The 18838-nt window shown below is 33.3% G+C and overlaps 1 protein-coding gene across 1 annotated transcript in view; it reads right to left on the reverse strand.

Moving 5' to 3' along the window:
• LOC124539814 (alpha-2Db adrenergic receptor) overlaps positions 1 to 18838 on the reverse strand; it is a 545191-nt gene that overhangs the window by 119961 nt on the left and 406392 nt on the right. The window lies entirely within an intron of this gene.

Genomic DNA, 18838 nt, shown 5'->3' on the forward strand with positions numbered 1-18838 from the left:
AGTTATGAAACCATTAAAAAAAAACTTAAAGCTGAATGAGAGGGATTATTTGGAATTAATAATATTGTTATTAAATTATGTATCCCTTCCATTAAGTTTGAAGCCTTTACCTGCAACGTTTTACATCGCTATACAGCCGGTAAGCTAGTGCGCTATTGTCGCTTAAGTGTGCTTTACAGTAGGATGCTTTGTTTAAAATCGTTAAAAATATAGAAGGTTCGAAATGGAATGATCTTAGTCTTTACTCAATCTTTACTATTATAATTGTGAACGTAACTTTGTCTGTCGTTCTTTCACTACCAAACCGCTGAACAAATTTGAGCTCCAAGGAAGGACGTAGGCTACTTTTTTGCCTAATACATGACAACCAAACCCCTGACACGTGTTGACAACCGCGGATGACAACTAGTAAAAAAAAATAGTCAATGATTGTAATTAATTTAAATTGAGCTGATATGACCCAGTAGTTAGAACGCGTGCATCTTAACCGATGATTGGTTTAAATCCAGGCAAGCACCACTATATGTATGTGCTTAATTTGTGTTTATAATTCATCTCGTGCTCGGCGGTGAAGGAAAACATCGTGAGGAAACCTGCATGTGTCTAATTTCATCGAAATTCTGCCACATATGCATTCCACCAACTCGCATTGGAACAGCGTGGTGGAATATGTTAAAAATACTCTTCTCAAAGGAGAGGAGGCCTTAACCCAGAAATGGGAAAATTACAGGCTGTTGTTTGTTTTGTGTTGTACTTTACTATACTAGTTATTTTGATATTTGCAAAGATATACGCATATTTGAATTGTAGTCGTATATTACAATCTCATACTCGTTCTCTTGTAATTGTATTTGATATACAAATCAAACATTTTACAAAGTTTTCCTGACTATTTCAGTTTTGGTAGCAATCACTTGGAAAGCTTGGCAAATGTTATCTCTGACTACGGTGACATTATAAATTATTCCTTAGAAAATATAAAACGCTTTCACCCGCGAGTTTACTTGCACTGAAATAGGAATCGGGTGGGGGGTAAAAAAATGCCAAATTTCAATTCCGATACTTTCAGCCATTTTTTTTTTATGGTATAGGTTGGCGGACGAGCATATGGGCTACCTTATGATAAGTGGTCATCATCACCCACAGACAATGATGCTGTAATAAATATTAACTATTCCTTACATCGTCAATGTGCCACCAACCTTGGGAACTAAGATGTTATGTCCCTTGTGCCTGGCTCACTCACCCTTCAAACCGGAACACAACTATACTGAGCACTGTTATTTGGCTGTAGAATAACTGATGAGTGGGCGGTACCTACCCAGTCAGACTTGCACATAACTCTACCAAGAAGAATTCTTACGTGACTCAATCACAAAGATACATCTTACGCAACTCTTGCAATTATTATAATATTATACTACTACTACTACTATTGTACATTATATAAAAACAATAGTTTAGATCTCAAAATATGTTTTGACCGTTAGTTAGTAGTTTTAATATTTAATGAGAACTGTATCAATTTAAATATCCAATTTTTCCAAAATAATTACTGTAAATTGAAACTTCTAAATATAGTAAGTGATAACTCTTAGGGTTTCTAAAACCGCTTCGTAACGTAACGCGTTACGGAGCCAGTCTGCCTGGCTTCTCTTTCTCTTTCGCACACGGCAGCGACAGATAGATTGCTCTCTCTTACTCTAACTTAAAGCGCTAGCCGTATTTCGTTTGAATTATCACTTCTGTCGTGCGTCCGTACACACACACGTATTTGTGCATAGTTTGACGCTTTATCATACAACGTATTTATTGATTATGAAACAAAAAGAGCATTGAATTCGTATGTCTATCGTTCGCTCACACAGTCGTTTTTGGCACACATGTGTATTTATTTGTGTAACGAAACGTCAGTCAGTATAATAAAAACGTTCGGTCTGCACACAGCCTTAGTTTAACGTGCCTTGAACACGTAATGCGGGTCACAATACCGTGCAACTAATTCCGTATTCACACGCTCATGAACATCTCATTCAGTAAATTAGCTTCGCTATTGTTAATCATACCTGCTTACGATATTGTGCAGTTTCCACTGGACCTTGTATTTGTATTCGTTATTAAAAAAAAAACGCTCGTCTGAGACAATTCTTTGAATTGAGAATTCGTGTTCTTTTATTTTTAAATTGTATTTTAACAACATTTGCAGCCTGTAAATTTCACATTGCTAGGCTGAGGTCTCATCTCCCTTTGATTTGTAGGTTTGGAGTATATTCCACTACGCTGCTCCAATACGGTTTAGTAGATACACATGTCAATTAGATGCAGGTTTCCTCACGATATTTTCCTTCATTACCGAGCCCGAGATAAACTATGAATACAAATTAAGCACATGAAAATTCAGTGGTGCTTTGTTGAACCCGTTATCATCGGTTAAGATGCACGCGTTCTAACCACTGGGTCACCTCAGCTCGGTTTGTGTTTTAAATTATGTTGTATTATAAAATGATTAGTTATTTGATAAGTGTTACTTAAGGGGTGGCCATTGTTGGAAGTTTTGTAATATCTTCAGATTGTTGACGTTAGTTCCTATTCAGTTTCCAAGCCATTGTTTTGTCATTTTAGTATTCTGATACTTTGATGTTAAGTTACCTCCAGCCATGATTGGTACTCATATAAATATTAGTCATTCTGTTGGTATACCATCAATGCGTTATCACATTTCAAACTTACATGTAGCATTTTATGGTTCCTCTTTGATGATACATAGAATAATTAATTTAATTTCTTGGTGGTAGGGCTTTGTGCAAGCCCGTCTGGGTAGGTACCACCCACTCATAAGTTATTCTACCGCCAAATAACAGTACTCAGTATTGTTGTGTTCCGGTTTGAGGGGTGAGTGAGTCAGTGTAACTACAGGCACAAGGGACATAGCGTCTTAGTTCCCAAGGTTGGTGGCACATTGACGATGTAAGGAATAGTTAATATTTCTTACAGCGTCATTGTCTATGGGCGATGGTGACCACTTACTATCAGGTGGCCCATGTGCCCGTCCGCCAACCTATACCATAAAAAAGGTGTACAAACACAGTTAATACTCGGTTTCGCGATATATTCAAACGAGATTATGTGAAAATTTGGACAACAATTAGATTTTTTAGTTCGTTTAGTTTCAATCTGGCTGTTTCATTGTCAGATACAAGCGTATACAAGAATTGCGATGCTGTTTCTCTCAGAAAGTTGATATAATCATAATAATTATGAATCATTCGACCGTATAGTATACGGTCGAATGATTCATAATTATATCATATCTTGGTTGGGTTAGTGTTATTTTAAAAACAAGTTTTTTTTACTCATATATAATACATTTTTAAAAATAAAATACAAGATATATTTAAAAATATAAAATACAGAGGCCAACCAATAGCGGGAACAGGGTCCAAGCCACCGGTGGTCAGGGCTCCAGAGAGAGGGACTTCCTCACAATACGCGTCGCGCTGAGGAGTACTGCCTTCTGCATCAGGCCCTTGACCCAGCTGCCTAACGAAAGCCTCTTAAGGTGTTGGTTGAGGCTCTTGGCCATTAGGCCATTCGCTGAAACGACTAACAGCACAATAACTGCTGTATCCACTTCCCACATGTCGACAACCTCGTAAGCTAAGTCAAGATATTTTATTAACATATAACACATTATTCTATATATCATCAGCGTGGTAAAATATGCTTCAAATCATCCCCCAAATGGGAAAGGTAATAGAGGTATTATGTGATATTTCAGACAGTAATATGCGACATTGATCATAATTATTTATTAGATATACGTGTAAAGTTAACCATGAGTAGGCTGTCAAAATTTCACTTAAAGTATTTCACTGGAGTTCGAATAAAGAATTCTATTCGTTTTCAGTTCGCTGTATAAGTTCAATCGAGGTCGCAGCTTGTTCAATTATAAACCTAACGAATCCAATTGGTAGACTTTTAATTCTCCCATTATCATTCACTCTTATCGGCTGGCTCGACGCCAGGCACTCGTTCTACAGGTGTCTACTATCGACCATTAACAAGTCGTTACCATTTGCTACCATGCACTCCCAAGAATATCATTAACTCGACTCAAATTCAAAGTCAAAAACCTTTATTCAAAATTAAAGTGTTTACACTGATTTATTGATTGTCAAAAAGCTACCACCGGTTCAAAACCAAATTAAACTTTATTCAAGTGGGCTTTTACAAGCACTTATGAATCGTCATTTAACAATTGTTTATATAATAACAATTATTTATATTATTTATTAATTCCACGCCTTTTTATCATCTACAAAATGTTGTATCGAATAACACGCCTTTTTTACCAATGTATTTTTTTATAAACGGTTTGAATTTACGAAACGGCAAAGTTAAAAATATCGGAATATAATACCTCAGACCTGAGAAGAACCGGCGAAAGAAACTCAGCGGGATCTATTTTTTTTAAATATCAATTTACAATATACAATAATAAACATATTTTTTATATTTGAAACAGCCTGGAGGCGATCATCTCATTCCCAAGGCGTGCAGTCAACTAGAAATTCATTAGTGTTGTAATATCCTTTAGCACACAAATGGTCTTTAACGATTCTATGAATTTTATAATTGTACTGCTTCCGGCTTTACATGAGTACAAATTTAATGAATAAATACAAAATTTACTTTATTCGACTAGGTGCTCACATCATGGGTATCAATTAAATTTAAAACTACCACTTCTTATCCGTAGTTCCGCGTTTTTATCAGTAGAATGTATATTCTGCAGATTAGAACAAGCAAGAAACTCAGTAGTTACTCATCACTGACAGTCAAGTTAATAAACCGCGTGCAGCTTCACTGAATACAGTTTTTTAAAATGATTCTTGACTTGAATAAAGTATATTTTGATTTTGATATAGACTGCTATTCTAGTTTTACATAATAATACTTACTGTAGCCGTGTAATTTTTTCATCCTGATCAGTTTTTATAGTAAAATCATAGTTATTCTGTGAAAAAAGCCAAAACTCACCGCAAACTCGACAGCGAAACGTCAGATACATAAGCGAATTTGCAACGTTTAAACGCCCTTTTAAAAATGTTACGGAAATTCATGTCATCCTATATGAAAACGTTTATGCCACACAATTGTTAACTTCACTTATTAACTTGCGAACTTAGACATGGTGGGATTTACTTCTTTAAATATTTAAGCCGCTCTATGTAATTAGGGCTATGTTCAACAGTGGAGCAAAAGGCTGATGAGGATGAGGTGGATGAGGATGTAATGATGATTATAATTAGGTTGAACGTTAAAGGTCATTATTGCTAAAAGTTTTGAAGAACCCAAAAAAAATAATTCGAAATGTAAATTAATTTTTCGAATGCAAGTGACGTCAGATATCGTCGTCGTATATTTAAAGCGGGTAAAACAACGGAGTCCGTCTCCTTATATATATATTATTTAAATATATTTTACGTGGCAAATGTACCTTACTACTTATTTACTAGTACCTAAACTATCCGTTGCAATATCTAAGTATACATAGGAATAGACAATGCGCGACGTTACGTACAATACATACTATGTAATGACAATGATATTCGCCCTTATTTAACAAATGACCATAAAATAACCAGCCCTGACTGACTGATTCATCATTGCCGAGCGTACACTATTAAAGTTTAGTAAAATTTGATGAGTACGATCGTTTGAATAGATAATCACTAAGGGAGTAATTTTGAAAATTCTACCCCCTAAGGGAGTAAAATAAAAAGTTTGTAAGGAAGCCCGTTTTTTTAGGTTAAAAACATGAAATGAAATACACACAAATGTAGTAAAATAAATAAAATTTTAACAAAAAGAAAAACCGACTTCAAACAAAACACTATTTTAAAACAAATGAATATGCACGAAAAAGGAATAAAAATAATTGCGTATTCAACATATTTTTAGAGTCTTCCTAAGTTAAATGAAATGAAAAATATTAGACTACTTAAAAGTCGATTAACGATTTTATCATGTAGTTATAGTTATTGGTATATTTGGAGCCGGTGTCAGCCACGGTGCCCTTGCCCCAACAATCAAAAGAAAGAAGCGATACGAGTCCCTTGATTGATCCAGTATATTATTGTGTAAAAGGTAATTTGTAAAAAACATATTTGTTAAAGTATTCTCGTATTGTTTTTTGATAGATATACTGTAGAGTTTTATTGGCTGACACCGACTCCAAATATAACAATAATTATAACTACATGATATAATCGTTAATCGACTTTTAAGTAGTCTAATATTTTTCATTTCATTTAACTTAGGAAGACTCTAAAAATATGTTGCATACGCAATTATTTTTATTCCTTTTTCGTGCATATTCATTTGTTTTAAAATAGTGTTTTGTTTGAAGTCGGTTTTTCTTTTTGTTAAAATTTTATTTATTTTTTGATTTTAAGTGAAGCTGATGTTGACTATTTTTTTTTAATATGTATAGATTAAGCGTTCCGTTTATATGAGTCAGAAACTACTTCGAGGACAATTTCAAAGGAAACTTGCGAATAAAGCAAAAATAGACTTTCGAAAATGCGGATTTAATACGTCACGCGGCGTAAACTACAAGGATCCCTCGAAAGAGCTGTAATCGAACTCAGCAAAAATACTTTGAAAAAGACCAACTATATTTCGTACATCATATGACATCACATCACATACACAAAATTTGATTAAAGATAGTAAGAAATTCTGCCCCATATCGCACCCTAACTGCGAGCCGTATAGGAGTTCCATCACTACATAGTATAAAACAAAGTCGCTTTCTCTGTCCCTATATCTTTAAATCTACGCAACGGATTTTGATGCGGTTTTTTTTAAAAGATAGTGTGATTCAAGGGGAAGGTTTTTGTATATAATATATGAACAATATAGTAAAGAAACACTGATAATTTTAGAAGTTTGCGATGTGATGTCGTATATAAACAAATTCTGTAGTATATTTAGTATCAGTATTGCACCCGTGCGAAGCCGGGGTGGGTAGCTAGTTGATTATAATATTCGACTATGATAATTACATTACATTACGGAAGGTGACTCAAATATCAAAATAACCTATAAATAAAAGATTCGAACGAGTATCGCTAACGTGCTCCTCAGAATTGTTTCGTTCCCTTCCGTTCCGTTACTTTGTCATGGCTCCTTTGCTCAGAACCTTACCAAACTTTCACCAAATTACCCTTGAAGTATATATTTTATAATAAAAAAAGAATTATCAAAATTGGTTAACGTGATTTTCAGTTATTCACCTATTTGTCGCGCATATACATAATGCAAATTTAAGACTTATGTCGTTTTCACATGGATACCAACATCGGAAAAAAAAAAAAAAAAAATGGGACCCCACGGGAAGCACTACCTTTCAAACAAAAAAAAAATTATCAAAATCGGTCAACCTAGTGAAAAGTTATGAGGTAACAAACATAAAAAAAAAAAAAAAAAAAAAAAAAAAAAAAAAAAAAAAAAAAAAAATACAGACGAATTGATAACCTCCTCCTTTTGGAAGTCGGTTGAAAATGATCCAGCCATGTCACCAGTGGTATCAATAAGGCGTGGTTATATACGTGGGCTTCTACAAGCACATTTGATTCGTCATTTTATAATTAAGTGAAGCTACCACCAGTTCCGAAAGTAAATTCTACCGAGAAGAACCGGCAAGAAAGTCGGTAGTTACGCTTTTTCAACATTTAAAAAAAACGATCATATTAGTTAAATACAATTATGTGTATGTAATGTATCCTGCCTAGAAGTCAACGGGTATTAATTCCACGCTTTTTTATCATCCAAAAAAATCTTGTATCGAATAATATGCCTTTTTCAACCGACTTCCAAAAGGAGGAGGTTATCAATTCGTCTGTATTTTTTTTTTTTTTTTTTTTTTTTTATGTTTGTTACCTCATAACTTTTTACTGGGTGGACCGATTTTGATATTTTTTTTTTGTTTGAAAGGTAGTGCTTCCCGTGGGGTCTCATTTTTTTTATTTTTTTTTCCGATGATGGTATCCATGTGAAAACGACATAAGTCTTAAATTTGCGTTATGTGTATGCGCGACAAATAGGTGAATAACTGAAAATCACGTTAACCAATTTTGATAATTCTTTTTTTATTATAAAATATATACTTCAAGGGTAATTTGGTGAAAGTTTGGTAAGGTTCTGAGCACAGGATCCATGACAAAGTAACGGAACGGAAGGGAACGGAACAATTCTGAGGAGCACGTTAGCGATACTCCGTCGAATCTTTTATTTATAGGTTATTTGGATATTTGAGTCACCTTCCGTAATGTGGTTATGTTTATGTAATTATCATAGTCGAATATTATAATCAACTAGCTACCCACCCCGGCTTCGCACGGGTGCAATACTGATACTAAATATACTACAGAATTTGTTTATATACGACATCACATCGCAAACTTCTAAAATTATCAGTGTTTCTTTGCTATATTGTTCATGTATTATATACACAAACCTTCCCCTTGAATCACACTATATTTTAAAAAAAACCGCATCAAAATCCGTTGCGTAGATTTAAAGATATAGGGACAGAGAAAGCGACTTTGTTTTATACTATGTAGTGATGGAACTCCTATACGGCTCGCAGTTAGGGTGCGATATGGGGCAGAATTTCTTACTATCTTTAATCAAATTTTGTGTATGTGATGTGATGTCATATAATGTACGAAATATAGTTGGTCTTTTCCAAAGTTTTTTTGATGAGTTCGATTACAGCTCTTTCGAGGGATCCTTGTAGTTCACGCCGCGTGACGTATTAAATCCGCATTTTCGAAAGTCTATTTTTGCTTTATTTGCAAGTTTCCTTTGAAATTGTCCTCGAAGTAGTTTCTGACTCATATAAACGGAACGCTTAATCTATCCATATTAAAAAAAATTAGTTAGTCAACATCAGCTTCACTTAAAATCAAAAAATAAATAAAATTTTAACAAAAAGAAAAACCGACTTCAAACAAAACACTATTTTAAAACAAATGAATATGCACGAAAAAGTAATAAAAATAATTGCGTATTCAACATATTTTTTAGAGTCTTCCTAAGTTAAATGAAATGAAAAATATTAGACTACTTAAAAGTCGATTAACGATTATATCATGTAGTTATAGTTATTGGTATATTTGGAGCCGGTGTCAGCCAATAAAACTACACAGAATATTAATACATAAATTACACAGAGGATCGGTATTGCAATTCAACGGGGAAATGCTTCTGCTATTCTTCCCTCGCAGTCATGATTTTTACAGCGACTATTTTTATATGTAATTTGTTTATAGTTAAGAACTTAATGTAAACGATTCTTATATATTTAACGAGTTGTTATGCCACTTAAAACTTTATTCAACGAAGACAAATTGTACTAAGTACTATACTTAAAGGATACGTGTATAATGAGCCCAGGGACTAATTGAGTTCTCAAAAAGACTTTAAGCTTTGCGCATCCAAGGTCTTTACGTCATTTTGTTATTGTTACAAATCTGTTACAAAATAAATCGTGTTCGAAAAAGGTTACAAGTAAGTAAGCCACGATTTAAAAAAAGAACATTTCTTGTTTTTTGAACAGAAATATCATTATTAAACGTGTTATGCGAAAGACACTTTTTTGATTTATTTGAATATGTTCTCTCATAAATCATTATAGCTTCGATTTTAATGCGTAGATGGCTTTTTTACTCGTAAATATCAACTACGTAATCAAATAAGGAGATCTTAGGTCGTTCAATTTCAAGACACTGTCAAAGTCAATATTCGTGTAGCAGCGTTTTTTTTAATGTAATAGGTGGCAAACGAGCAGAAGGCAGACACGATGGAAAGTGACTACTACCTCCCATGGACATCAGCAACACTGGGAGGCTTCCAAGTGCGTTGCCGGCTTTTAAGGAAGGTGCACGTTCTTTTCTTCAAGGTTCGCAAGTTATATCGTTTCGGGAAAAGCTAGTTACGCAGAGTAGTTGTGCCAGGCAGAAAATGTGTTAAAAATCGCGCTGTTGTGGATTTTCGGACATCAGTGGTGCTCTCCGTCAGTTTGGCGATCTGTCACCAAGAAATATCTCAGAAAGCGTAATGTAGCGTACGGGTCCAAGAGACATAATTTGTTTCCAAGGTTGGCATATTGGTGATGTAAGGAATGGTTTCAAATATCCAACAGCGCCAACATCTATGTTCAGTAATGACCACGAATAATCAGATGCATCAATCGTTACTCCACTTACCCATACTGTAAAAATATGTTACATCTTCAATATTTAGTTTTTACCTGAAACAAGAAAATACAATTTAATATGATAATATAATGCATTTATATTTGAAATATCGAATGGTAAGTCACCCTTAGCCGTAACCATTGGACTGTGTGAAATATTAACCATTCTATACAAAATCAAAATAAACTTTATTCAAGTGGGCTTTTACAAGTACTTTTGAATCGTCATTTAACAATTAAGTAAAGCTACCGGTTCGTAAAGTACATTCTACCGAGAAGAACCGGCAAGAAACTCAGTAGTTACACTTTTTCAACATTAAAAAAAATACAGTCATGTTATTTAACACAATTATTTAAATTAATATAAATAATATTATAATACATTGCCAATACGCCACAAATTTCAGGACATAAGTCACATATCCAAACATTAATTAATACGTTCAATGCGGAACGAGGTCTAAAAGTCTCGTATGTGTCTTCCTTGCGCTGCGGCTAAGAAAAACATAGATTTATCAGTGGTGCGGAGGTCATTACGTCTATTTCATGTATTGTAGGAAAGTGATACATATATTTATATGATGTCTATTGAAAACAGAATGTAATGGTGTACCTACTTAACGTGAGAGCTCTTTTACCATGTTCTTCTACCGCTAAATAACAGTACGCAGTATTGTTGTGTTCCGGTTTGAAGGGTGAGTGAGCCAGTGTAACTGTAACTGTGCACAAAGGACATAGCATCTTAGTTCCCAAGGTTGGTGGGGCATTGACGATGTAAAGAATAGTTAATATTTCTTACAACGTTATTGTCTATGGGTAATGGTGATCACTTAACATCAGGTGGCCCATATGCTCGTCCGGTAACCTATTCTATAAAAAAATATTATTATATCAAAGTTGTGAAATAATCATTAAACTTTTAACCCAAAAGAATATATTTTGCTTTACTTTAAGTTAAAATTATAAGCTTTTAAAAAGATTTTTTTAAACTCTTTTTCTTAGATATGCTCTATCTACTCCGGAGCACTTTAATATAGACAAAAAGTTGCATAATATTAAGTTTTTTATAAGAAATGAGAGCAAGACTCATTTAAATAGAGAATTTGTTTTTTAAATGAAGTAAAAGTTTTAAATTTTAAAAATGCACTCAAACTGTTTTCTTTATTAAACAAATTCGAATGGAGTGAAGTCCGAATTAGCTATTCAGGTTGCGATGAAGATTAAATATAATTTATTGTAATAAAATTTGAGACGTTGAATAACTATGGGATTAAAATATAAAATGCTAATGTTTCTTTACTAAAAATCCACTGACGTTTTTAACTTTGCCGTTTCATAAATTCGAATCATTTGCAAAAATTACATTGGTAAAGAAGTCATATTATTATTAAATACAAGATTATACAGACGAGACTTATATTTCATACACATATAATTGTATTTAACTGTTATGACTATATTTTTAAATTTTGAAAATAAGTAACTACTGCATTTCTTGCCAGTTCTTCTCGGTAGAATCTAGTTAGAAACCGGTGGTAGCTTCAATTGATGTACTACTTAAATAACGATTCAAAAGTGCTTGTAAAAGCCTACTTAAATAAAGTATATTTTGATTTGATTAATGTATATATTTTTATCAAAATATTATGAAGGATTTTACGTACTTTAGTAGACTTCATAATGTTTTTGGTAATGTAAATGTTTTAACAACAATAACAAATTATATTGTCGTTATAAACTTTTCGTTTGACGCAATAATTAAGGAGAAAGCTTTGAAGTCGATTTTTGTTTGTAAAAAAATATTTTATTAATTTTAACTAATTACTGTTTTTTTTTAATTAAATCTTTTTACCTGTTGTTCGTGTTATATTATTGTGTTTAGTCGCGTTTTCCATTGTTATAATTAATATTATGTTTGTTTCATATCTGTATAGATATTTAAAAAGTAAAATCTCAGAAATATTCTTTTCATAATCATTAAAAGTAATATTGTTTAAACTACATCATTTACGAGTTTTACGAACTTTCAGCGGTAACGAAAACTAACTACGTATCGTAGCAGTTTCGTAGACACTTCGTAGCAATCCGTAGAAAGTGTGCCAGTAGTTTTTAATTAGGATTACATCGTTTTTTAAAAACTTTCGTGCTTAAAAATTTTTGTTTTTTATAGTTAATGTGTTTAGTTAAAATAATTATACAGTTAAACAACATGTATGTGTGTCGAGTGACATCCAACATAGCTCTACTTTCAATATATCTCAAATATTAATTTAACTCACTTTTCCACCAAAACTAATCTCAAGCAGCACATGAAAAAGTAAAAAAGTAAGTTTCCTGCAAATTTCCCACTGCTGGGTTAAGGCCTCCTCTCCCATTGAGAAGAGGTTTTGGAACATATTCCACCACGCTGTTCCAATGCGGGTTGGTGGAATGCACATGTGGCAGAATCTTTTTTCGCACATGAAATGCTAAAATAATTTTATATTATTATTTTATTCTACTTAGTTAGTTTGACTCGCGAATGTGTCTTGAAGATAACAGATCACCAGAACCACCAACATTGGTACAGTAACGAATATGCATAATCAAACTGCTGAAGTAAGATTTGCATCTTTAGTGCCCGTAGTTACACGTTAAAAACAAAACACAACAATCTATAATATTAATATCATAGATGTGAGAGTAACTCTGTTTGTCTGTCGCTCTTTCACGACCAAATTGCTTAACCGAATTTGTTGAAATTTGTTATGTAGTAAACTTGAACTCCAAAAAAGAACATAGGCTACTTTTATCCCAGAAACATGACAACTCCTAAAACGCGAGCAAAGCTGCGGGCGAATATTTGTACTAAATCTGCTCATCGGTACAATACGTAACGAGTGGCAGGTATCCTCAACTGAATCTATTAATAAATCAAAACTAAAAGTATAAATTTAAAAGCCCTTTCATTTTATATTCATAAATAAATGTGAAATTAATTTAAATATTATTACTGAAATTCGCTCAAACATTAACTGATGATTAATATTAATTGTGAGTGAACTGGCAATTTGCGGAACCAACACGATTACGTGTGTTTAACTTAAAAGCAAAGTCATTAAGTTAAATTGTTTTAAAACCAATACAAGCGTTTTTATTGGAATTACATGTGATTGAAATACAAATTGCTTTTAAATTAACACTTCTGCCTTCTTGTAGACACAATTTATTAATTGCTTAATTTAGATTAGATTAGTAAACAAACGTTTGAAATATTGAAAATAAATAGCAAAAAAAGTAATATTTCTACTTAGAAAACTGCGATCTTCACGTCAAATTTACTTAAATTTGATTCAGTTACAACAACAAACAACAACAGTCTGTAAATTTCCCACTTCTGGGCTAAGCCTCCTCTCCCTTTGATATGAAGGTTTGGAACATATTTCACCACGTTGTTCTAACGCGGATTGGTGGAATACACACGTGGCAGAATTTCTATGAAATTAGACACATGCAGGTTAAACAAAAATTAAGCACATGAATATTCAGTGGTGGTTACTTGGGTTTGCACCTGCTATCATCGGCTAAGAAGCACGCTTTCTAATTACTGGGACATCTCGCATCGATTTACCTACGCTTTTCTATTATTAGTATAGATATGAAATGTATAGATTAACCAAAACTATATACAACTTGTAAAATTAATCTGCAACCACAATTCTTACTTAAGATATTATCTTCATAAATAATGTTCCGTCTCTATCGGGATACTGAATGACACTTAATTTACTGTCGCCATAAAATAAAACACCTTCAGAGATAAGAAACAATGATAATATCGGACTAGGAGAAATGGACGAAATTCTTACACAATTCGTCTTATGAACGTTACTAAGGAGTATTCATGCGATATCTTTTGGCCAGGAACTTTGTGAAGGATTTCTGATACTAACATTTGAAAATCGAACCGATCGAGGAGAGATTGCCGGTCCAAACGCAAGCAAGCACCACTATATATATGTGCTTAATTTGTGTTTATAATTCATCTCGTGCTGTGTGAAGGAAAACATCGTGAGGAAACCTATCTAATTATGTAGAAATTCTGCCACATGTGTATTACACCAATCCGCTTTGGAACAGCGTGAGAAAAGGCCTTAGCCCAGCAGTGGGAATTTTACAGGCTGTTGTTGTTGTTGAAAATATAATGTAATATTCGCTGACTGGACTTCATATACAATAAAACCTCTTTCGAGGTAAGAAAACAATAATCGTCTTCATATAACACGAAAAAGTTAACGAGATCCGCTTTAACAGATTGTCTATAAGCGATAAAGATGCTGACTTTTGTGTGTCAAAGTGCCTTTAAAATCGCCATTTTTACACTTATCTTTATAGATTAACTATTCGAAGGCCACTGTTATAAGAGCTAACAATAAATCCACTACACACGAGAGCCCTTCAGACCACGTGGTCACTATCAGTGAGCTAAGCTGACCACTTGAGTGGGTCGCTTTCTAGGACGCTGCCTTCTACGACATTTTGAGGAGAGATATATATTTATAAGTTCTAGATACACATACAGATATAATCATGAATTTTCTTTTATATACATATAGTATACCCGTGTCTACCCGTGACCACGAACGCTGTTAAGTGCTCGAAACGTCGGTATGTCAAAAATAATTAATATACGCGATTTAAATCCGTTATAACTAGTTTTATTTAAATACTATTAGGAATTCATTTATATGAAGTTGTTTATATAACTTCTATATGTAACATGGTGGTAGGCTTGTGTAGGTACCACTCACTCATCACATAATATATTCTTCTATCAAACGGTAAAACTCATTACTATTTCATTGAAGGTAAGGTGAGCCAGTATAAATACCGGTACTAAGAACATAGCAGTCCCCAAAGTCATGTTTATATCATCATTATCATTACATATTATGAAACAAAGTCGCTTGCCGCAGTCTGTCCCTAAGTATGCTTAGAAATAGATAGGTGTTTCGAGAGGAACATTTTTGTATGTAGGTAATACATGGTCAATACAGTAAAGAAACACTGATCATTTTAAAAGTTTCTAATGTGATGTTGGAAATAAACAAATTCTGTAGTATATTTGGTATCCGTATTGCCCGGGCGAAGCCGGGGGCGGGTCGCAAGTTAATTAGATAAAAATCAACAATTTCCAGCCACACGATTGTACCTATGACGTCACTATCGCAATTTATTTTTGGCAAGGAATATCTACGTCAAACGTATAGTATTTTCCGTTCAAACTAAGCTACGTTCTATCGTAGCGTATCGAACAAATCTTTCTTTATTTTCTCGAGGACCAATTCTTATGACACATCGGGATATTTCAGTTTATTTTAAAATAGGAATCATTTTGAAAATAGACTAGAGTTTTGAAAAATAAACTAACCGTCATATTTCTGGTCTTTACAGCAGAATCTAAGTATTAAAATAATCAAAAAATTAATTATCTCTTCAACGCATCACCAATTACCAACGCCTTAAGATACACCATAGAACGCACATTAAGCCGGAACACAGTAATACTAAGTATTTCTGGTAGCAATGTGGCGTATGGAACATCATATGTAACGATGGCACCACAAACACCCAGACCCAAGACAATGTCAAAAACTAACGAACTTTTTCTACATCGAACACGGGACCTCGGAGGCGTATTCATGAAAAACAGTGAACACACTACTCGACCACGGAGGTCGTCAGATTAAGGAAGTCCGTTAGACATATTTACAACATAGTATTTTACCGTCATAAGAATTTGTTGTCTTTTTTCTGTACGTTCGGGCGTTACGCCAAAAGCACTAAATTGACTTTAATGAAGATGCTAAGATATGAACGGGCTATAAGCTTTAAGCTCGCAGAGCCGTTTGTAAAGTTAAAATAAAATAAGCTGAATAATTTTGAATTGTGCTTCACATAAAGTCTAGATGAAAATGTTCTCGGTAACGAGGTACATATATTTAAATTATTTTTTAAATCATGTTCCGTTAGTTATTTTTAAATTTAAGTTTGGAATATTTTTTTATTTATAATTCATCGCAAGTCTGTTTCGAATTAAATGTTCCACTTAAAAATTATTATTTAACGAATTTAAATGTAAAGCTTAAATACGTTCCAAAATCTAAATCATTAACAGACTGTAAATTTTCCACTGCTAGGGACCCTTTGAGGAGAAGGTTTAGAAGCATATTCCACCACGCTATTCCAATACGGATTGCTGATACACATGCGGCTGAATTTCATTGAAATTGGACATATGCCGGTTTCCTCACGATTTTTTCATCATGAACGCATTCTAACTACTGGGCCATCTCTGCTCACCTAAAATCTTAAAACCTCTATGGAATACCACATCTTTTTATCACCTATATTCAGTTTTGCTATGAACCGTATCTGTTAATGAATCATCATCATCCTCATGCCCTTATCCCAATTTTATTTAGAGTTGGCGCATTATGTCTCCTTCCATACTTCTCTGTTTGAGGTCACCTTACAAGTAACATTTCCAATAATTTCCACACACACAATTTATCCATCGTTTCTTTGGTTATCTTTTTCCATTCACATCCATGTTCAAGACCTCACTACATTACCCTCATTCATTCGCATCACATGTCAACCTTAAATCAAAAGCCATACTATTTTATAAGTATAGTCTATATGCATATGAAATTAAAACTTTAACTTTGCCGTTTCGTAAATTCAAATCGTTTGTCAAAAATACATTTGTAAAAAAGGCATATTATTCGATACAAGATTTTTTGGATGATAAAAAAGCGTGGAATTAATACCCGTTGACTTCTAGGCAGGATACATTACATACACATAATTGTATTTAACTAATATGATCGTATTTTTTAAATGTTGAAAAAGCGTTACTACTGACTTTCTTGCCGGTTCTTCTCGGTAGAATTTACTTTCGGAACTGGTGGTAGCTTCACTTAATTATAAAATGACGAATCAAATGTGCTTGTAGAAGCCCACTTGAATAAACTTTATTTTGATTTTATTACTGGTCTTGTTGTGTATGCGGTTCCACTGGATTATAAGCATGTGGGGCACAGAGCATTATGAGATGACCGATCGACCGCTAGTTATACTATATTTAACAGAATTGAACCTGATTTCAACATCACTGGATGAAACCGTCTACTATTAAGCCATTGGAGCTTATATGCTTAATTATGATAAAGTAGACAAATTCTTCATGGAAGGCTAATTGTTGTCTGAAGATTAATTAATATTCGGTCTTCAGAATTTAAAGCGCTTGACGCTTTAAGGGTATATTCTTCCAAGTAGGTCAAAAATATTTTTAAATCATTCATTATCACTACATAGTATAAAACAAAGTCGTTTTCTCTGTCCCTATATCCCTATGTATGCTTAGATCTTTAAAACTATGCAACGGTTTTTGATGCGGTTTTTTCAATAGATAGAGTGATTCACGAAAAAGGTTTTTGTATATAATATATATACAATATAGTAAAAGAAACACTTATAATTTTAGAAGTTTCCACTCTGTGTTTTCACATATTATTGCATCCTTGCGAAGCCGTGCCTGGTCGTTAGTTATCAATAAAATATGTCTATAAAATGGGAATTTTCTCTTTAGACGATCCCCATTGCCGATGCAAATTTGGAAAATCATCACGTTTTAAATTTTATTGAATACGTTGTGAGGAAACCGAAACTGTATGGATGAATTTCTGCCACTTCTCCGTAAAGAGATAGTTATGTTAAGAACAATTATTTGAGCCCCCATAACTTTTCGAAAGCTAACAATTTTCATCCATATCTCGATGTCTAGAAATCAACAACAGTGGAATTTTAAGCTGACGTTATTCCGAACCAATACAACTTGGAAAGTTTTAAGAAGAGGACTCATGTATATATATATATACATTTAACTTTTATGATAATCGGACAAGCGGCATCGAATTTATTTGTAATCAAATTTATGGAAAGCCATTTTTATTTTATAAATAGCAAAATTGTAACAATTGTTATTACATTTATTTATTGATATGTTCACTCTTGTTCATTATTCAAGCAACTGAGACCGTTGTTTGGTAATAATATTATTTATTTATTCTTTATTGCACCCAATCTTAAAACTAAGAAATAGTATTTTTGTTACACAAAAGTTGCATGAGGTGCAACAGGCGGCCTGGTCGCTAAGCAGCGATCTCTTCCAGGCAACCTTTGGGTAAAGGATCATAATATTGATATAAATGGGAAGGGTACAGTAACTTTTTACTTATATGTAGTATAAATACATAATATAATAAAACACAATACACAAATAACAATGAATATATATATTATAAATATACATATATACTATTTATTTAAAAAAAAAAAATAACTTAACGTTTACAACTAATTTTTCAAATATCAATAATATATATTGAAACAGTATATCTTTAGTTCGTATTAACGAAATCGTTCGATTTTCATAGTGATAGCAAACTAGTTGTTGGCTGTCATGTGTTTGGCAAAAAATAGCCTATGTCCTTTCATATAGTTCAAGTTTGCTTCATACCAAATTTC

This window comes from Vanessa cardui, chromosome 23 (genome assembly GCF_905220365.1).
Source record: "Vanessa cardui chromosome 23, ilVanCard2.1, whole genome shotgun sequence".
In the NCBI taxonomy this organism is placed as follows: domain Eukaryota; kingdom Metazoa; phylum Arthropoda; class Insecta; order Lepidoptera; family Nymphalidae; genus Vanessa; species Vanessa cardui.